The sequence below is a fragment of the Pinus tabuliformis genome, chromosome 1_2 (assembly GCF_031772625.1).
Source record: "Pinus tabuliformis cultivar Carrire ecotype Pingquan chromosome 1_2, CPIR1, whole genome shotgun sequence".
Classification (NCBI taxonomy): Eukaryota; Viridiplantae; Streptophyta; class Pinopsida; order Pinales; family Pinaceae; genus Pinus; species Pinus tabuliformis.
In genome coordinates, this window is record NC_142298.1 from 96024002 (window position 1) to 96030796 (window position 6795).

Genomic DNA, 6795 nt, shown 5'->3' on the forward strand with positions numbered 1-6795 from the left:
AGGTAATGGTGGTCAGAGACACACAGGGGAATGATTGCCGTGACGTTGGCTAACATATCAGCCTAGCCACCTCATCCCCTCACCATGAATTGCACCGTAATTCAAAAATGCCCGGCTGAAGAACTCACGTTAACCGCTGCTCATTTACATTTGCAACCGTTCTCGGTGAAGTACGCGTCCTCCTCCTTCGCAGTCTGTTAGCTCGAGCTTTTCGGCCTGTTTCAAAAATCCTCCCGCATCCCAGGCTTGTTCAGAAGCACTGTGACATCCTACAGAAGCTGGAAAAGTGTTCTATAGGAAGAGGCTCTACAGGAAATACAGCATACCCTTCCGGAGCAGAGAAAATGGATTTTTCTTCGACAAATTTGGAGTCCCGAAAGAGGTAGGCTCGAAAAACACTCTTCCATGCATGGTGTGTTCGAAAGGTGATGAATTGAACTATATTGAATAAGGAAGTCAGTCGAAAATAGTGGTTTGCCTGTGTATTGCTCGGAATTACTCCGTCGGTTCTGCATCAAAACTCTCCTCCATGGTCCCTGATAAAAAAAATTCTCCTGAAAAAAATATGAAGCACCGTGAGGGATAACCTGCGTATGAAGTATTTGAATTTTCATAATTGTATGTATGCTAAGGATGAAAATTGAGCTTTGTGTCCTGTCTGTGAAAACTTGATTCTTCCTTTTACATACAGACAGTGGAGTTTTGGGCAACAAAAGTTTTAGAACCAGGGAATTGGTGCAGGTTAAAAATTTAAACACCCAAGAGATCTTTCCTTTGAGTTCAATGGAGGACACCATAAACATAATTCCCCTTTCTGTTCAGAGCACAAAACAGAGCACTCTCACCATGCCAGGGGGTTTATCAGGAAGGAACCCTCAGATTCCAGGAAATTGTGTGAACATCCCGAGGTGGTGAACCTCTTCACCCGTGCCAATTGGATGACCTTTTGTGACAGAATTCAAGGTCATGACGATGAGGTAATAGAAGAGTTCTTAATGTCCCTGCAGCCTAAATCAAAGACACTGGCCACTATGAATTTCAGAGGGTTGACCCTAAAGCTTACCCCACAACTCATTAGTCGAGTTACTGATCTGCCATTAGGGATACCCTAGAGCAAAGAGGAGAGGGCATTGGGCCAAAAAGCCAAGAAAGAATTCTTCCTACCAGAGGAACAGTTTGTAGAAGACAAGAATGGGGTCCAGAGAGCTAGCCTACATCCTTTTTGGAGCGAAGTCAGCTTTCAGATCATGAAATACATTACCTATGAGGGGTGGTTTAGTATTGTTTATGGCTATCACTTCTGGTTGCTGAGCGAACTTAGACATGGGATGGATTTACCTCCAGAACAAAAGTTAAGCATCCCCTATTTCCTCCTATAATCATTAATTGAGTGTGGCACAAAATTGAAGGAAGGGACACCGGATCAGCTAGCCCATCATGGGCTTATCAAGCTTCTAGTGGAAGATGCCTTCCATACCTACACTGTCCCTCTCTCCTGGGAGATTTTCCACAACATGTCCAAGGATGATGATATTTGAATTCTGGCCGAGGAACTCACTTCATCCAGCAGTGAAGAAAGGGAACACATTAAGGCAGAAGAGAAATCCAGTGGAAAAGAAACACAGGACAGACTGCCACAGAGAGAACAAGAAGAGAAACGAGGAAAAGACCAAGTAGTAAAGCCTAAAACCGTGGGAGGAACATTGGCACAAATACCCAGGGAGAAGAGATTGCAGATCAAGGTAGAGAGGACTGAAAAAGTCCAAACAAGTGAGGACATGAACAAGGCAACCACACCAAAATTAAAAAGGAAGACACCCCCAGCCAAGCAGACCGAAACAGTGAAGACAGTCTCTACAGGAAGCCAAAAAATAGTCGACACAAGACTTCATACAGGAAGCATGGAGACAGGGCAACAAAAGGAAAAATCGCCTAAGATTTTAGCCAGGGAGGTAGCAGCTGTGCTGGCTACCCTAAGCACATCTCCAAAGCAAAAAGGGAAGCGAAGGAGGGAGCCTTCCATGTATTTTAAGGCAAGAAGGAGCATGTGGATAAAAACTGTCGGACCCAAGCCACTGTCAAAAGAGCCAATCACGATTTTAGACACCCCAGCTACACAAAAGGAGAGGTCTCCCTCAAAGGCATCCATCACCTATGAATGGGGAAGCCCGAAGACATCCACCTGGAGAGAAAGAATGAAAATGTTGGACACAAAGGCCTCTCTACAGGATGTTGAGACTGTTCTACAGGAAACACTGGCTAGGCTAAAGGAGACCGAAGAAATGGAAGGAGAGGTAGCTAAATCACCACAAGAGGAAGAAAAGGTGGAGAACATTGTGGAACCTAGCCCCCAACCTAGCTTGGGCTCCTACTATAACTTCTTAGAGGCCGGAAAGATCATTCCCCAAAAATTCACAGTGCCACTTTTCCTTGCACTAGAAGAAGAGAGAGTGAGGACCCACACTTGGATGAAGATCACTAAGTCCAAGGGTGTGGCAGATATAGGTCCCCTGGAGGAACAACTCAAAGAGGCAAGAAAGGAATGGCAATGATATGGCATGTGGAGAGCAGCCAGCAAGCCAAGCTACAGGAAGAAAACGAGCTACTTAAACAGCAGCTACAGCTACAGGGACAGAAGAAGGAAGACAAGCCTCACATCCTGGGAGAACAACAACAACAGAAAGAGCCCACAACAGAAAAAGAAACCCCTGATGAGCAGCAGAGAAGAGAAAGGTTGCAGGCTGAAATTGAGACACTAAATAGACAGCTACAGGAGAAGGAATTGCAAGCAGGCCAGGAGATACAGTCTCTAAAACAGCAAGTACAAGAAAAGGAGGCCCAACTGGCCTGCATGGCCAGCTGGGCGATGGAAGCTCTGCAGTGTAGGCAGCCTGCCAAATCATACACCCTATACCTTAAGGATTAATGGTTACAGTTTCAGATTAACACCTTGGCCCAAAGGGGCATCACTCCATTTCAAAATTATCATCAATTTGTAGCTTTATGTGGCAGTAGTTCATCAGAGGATAGGGCCAAATTATCAGAGTTTTATTTGCACAAATGATCCCTTCCAAACATGAATGCATGGGATCCCAACACTGTGATAAGATATGTCCAACTTATGGCCATGGCCTCTTGGATGAATCATGAGGAAAAAAGATCAGCAGAGGTCCATAGTATCATAGGCATAGAACTCAGTGAGCCACTAATGATCAGAGCAGAGCCGGATGACCCCTCAGCAGTGATAAGCGCCCACCAACACTTGTCCAACAACCCTCAGGATTTACCAGAATACATCGAGCAACACGCTCAAGCTATTGCCCACTTTGAGGACATGGAGAGACTGTTGGGGGATAACTTCCTTCATGCCTGCACAAGGCGGTGGAACAAACTACCTCACAGCTTGAAGATAATGGAATACCACTCTCCCACCAGGATGACGGAGGCCTTGGCAAGGGTACCTCTCTATAAACAGTTGATGCAAAATCTGTAGGCCAATTGGATCAGCCTGAAGTTCAGTCCTCCCTTGCTTTTGGGATTGCTAGAAGGAGTTAAGGAAGACGAGTAAAATAGACAGTGGGAGGAAGTGGAAAGGAAAGCAGGATTTCACGACCGGGAAGAAGATATCACTGCGGAGGCCTGGGATGTGAGAGAGGCGATCAAGGCAATCAAGGATGAGGAGCTGGACTAGTTGCTCAGAGGATGAGAAACCCGTTTAGCAGGCGGGTGATGATGAGTCCCGAATTGGGTAACTTATTGGGGTCATTTTGCATAATTGTTCTTGATCAATCCACCATTTTTCATAGATTATGCATGTTTTTTGAGTATGTTTATGTTATTTGAATGAATAAGGGTGGTCACTTAACCAAGGAGGCTAATACGTGGTTATTTCAGGTTTTTTGGACAAATTTTGGAGCAAAGCCAAGCAATTATGAGCCAGGTGACAACCAAGCATGAGGGAGCAAGGGTGAGGATTCATAGGAGGTTGTCTCTTGCATTAAATGGCCCTTCCTTGAAATCTCCACCCTCAACTCAGAGCTCAGCAAGCCACCAAAACGAATCCTAAAGGCAGCCGAGCAGCTTTGTGAAGAGTCACTGTTTACTCACAGTTTGAATAGCCAAGTCCCTTGAGTTAAGGAGGGCTGCTAGGACCCTCGTAGTGCATAAATAGGAAGACCTCAACCTTCATAGTTTACATTTTGGAACTGTTGGGTTTTGCACTATAGTGCTCTCATTGTCTCAGCTCGTTTTTGTAGCTACTGCTGTATAACTTTCTTGTGACATGATTATTTTTGGATAGTGAAAAGTAGCTCTATTTGGCATCAGCTCTGAGTTCTTCATAAGAGCCTGTAGCTCTTGGGGTTGGGCCCAACCCAAGTGCCAAGGCTTCCTTTATGTATTGTTATTTTTTTTTAATGTCTTTGCAAAATAATTTCTGTTAAGTAGATTAAAATCTTGCTGATTACCTAGGTCATTGTTGATGATTAGAAAGGATTTTTATGTTCAGACTATGTTGATAAGTTATTAATAGGGAAGATATTCAGAAAAAGGCCATCAAGGACCTCTGATCTCACCTCTCCCTCAGTGGGATCATGAGCTGGGACAAAGGTGACCTTGCTGCCAACAAAAACACTGTCTTTGCTTCGTCGTGCAATCATTAGTGTTCGATTTTTATTTGCAGGAGTTGGTTACATGTTAAGATTCTTGATTGCTTCGTTGCATAGTTAGTATACATGGTTTCATTGCAAATAAACTTCTGTTCATTCTCTTTATTGTTAGCTAGATTAGATTAGGTTAGCGTAACTAGGTCTCTGATTTTCCAAGTCTTCGTTGGTTCAGTTTGAGAAACAACTTGCAGAGCACCCGTACCATTTCTCTATCTACTTGTACCCCATCAATCCCAGCTTCTCCATCCCCTACCTCTGATCCTTGCCTCATATTTGCTACACCTTGACCTAGTTTCCATATTTTTGTGCAACATTGCTCCACTTCTCCTTGAACAAATCCAACCATATTCATCTCTCCTCAGATCCATTCACCAAGTCTTGGACCCCCTCACACCCTTATCCTACCTCCATACTCACTTCTCCACCTTTCTCCCTCCATCCACCCTCCAAAATCCCATTTTTCAACATCTTGTAGAAAATACAGAACATCCTGTAGAACCCCTGCAGACTTCCTGTAGAAGCTCACGAACGTGGTTTCTTGATAGCCAAACTTTGTGAAACTCACTGGAAGGGTTCTAGGGATCCCTTAGGCCCTCTTTTAACCTTCCCAACCATCTACAAGAATTTCCTCTCGCCAATCCACCTCTTCATAGTCAAAACAGTCAAAGCACATGCATGATAATTCTGACAACTTATTCAAAAATACAAAAAGATGTTTTCTTTTCAGATGTTACTGTAGAATTAGCTTAGACACATGCATTTTACCTTCCTAGAAGTCAATGGCATCTCTTTCAATAGCTTGTATCCTCTTTCTTGCATCAATAGGGCTAGCTGGTAAAATTAGGGTTGCTAGGGTTTGCGTTTCCTTTTAGCTTTCCAGTTTCTTTCTACAAGTAGATTAGCCTTCTTTGAGTTAGCTTTCATCCATCAGTTAAAAAGCTTCTTCTAAGGTCTCATAGAATTTGGCTTAAGCTCCTAGCAGACTTGTGCCAGCTGACCAAGTGATAGCCGTGGCAAGAGCTAGTACTTGTGCATACAGCATCGTCGCTTCCAAGTTTGTTACGAACTACCAGGTTGATAAAAGTAAAGAAGGGAGTCCCAGGAGTTGCAGCATTATTGCTGCAATACTGGAGCCCACCACTTGGTGTCCATGTTGTTGGGTTAAGTTATATTCTTTCCACAACTAGCCCTAGTAGTTAAGTCGGGGGGTGGCTAGCCCCCCCTTCGTTGCATCGAGCACAGCAGGGGGGGTCACAGGGGGATGGCAGCGCCCTGGGAAATTTTTTTGAGACCCCATATTAGGTGGGCAGACCTACCTATGGTTTTGTGCATGGATTTCTCACATGGTTTTGAGCGCGATGGTTTTCGGTCCATGGTATTTTGTAGATCCAGCGAAAGGGAATTACAGTTAGGTTCTAATCGAGGGTTAATGGATTGGGGTTTATGGATGCTTCGGTCTATATATATATATATATATATATATCTATATATCTATCTATATATATATATATATATATATATATATATATATATATATATATATATATATATATATATATATATATATTGTAACATTGAAGGGGACACAGTGAAGAATAATTGAGGTAATCTCGGTTTTGGGACCCAGGGAAAGATCTATATGTATATTTGTTTTATGTGTTATGCTCTCGCCATTATTTATTTTCTATTTTTAGAATTGGTATGCAAGTAATTTCTATATGGGGTTAAAACCTACACATGCCCATCCATGCTTAATGAGATTAATCCTAGACAACATGGCCAAACCATACCCATCCATGCCTAATTATGGTTAATATGGTCATCCATGATTATGCTTACTCCACCATAACCTATGCTCCTCATCCCTAGTCAACTATAGATGACCATGGTGAGCTAAGGTCAAGTACAACCAAGCATAATCAACCAACCAAAGTCGACAATAATTTATCCTCTCTATCCTTTTCAACCATGGTAATCATGGCCAACTAAGGTCAACCATGGTCTACCATGAAAACGAACGGTTAACTCTCTTCAACCATTTATGTAACCACTTTTTCAAGATTAATGTAGCATCAATAATTATCAACCATGATCAACATTATTGTAATTTAGAAATCTTGATGTTTTT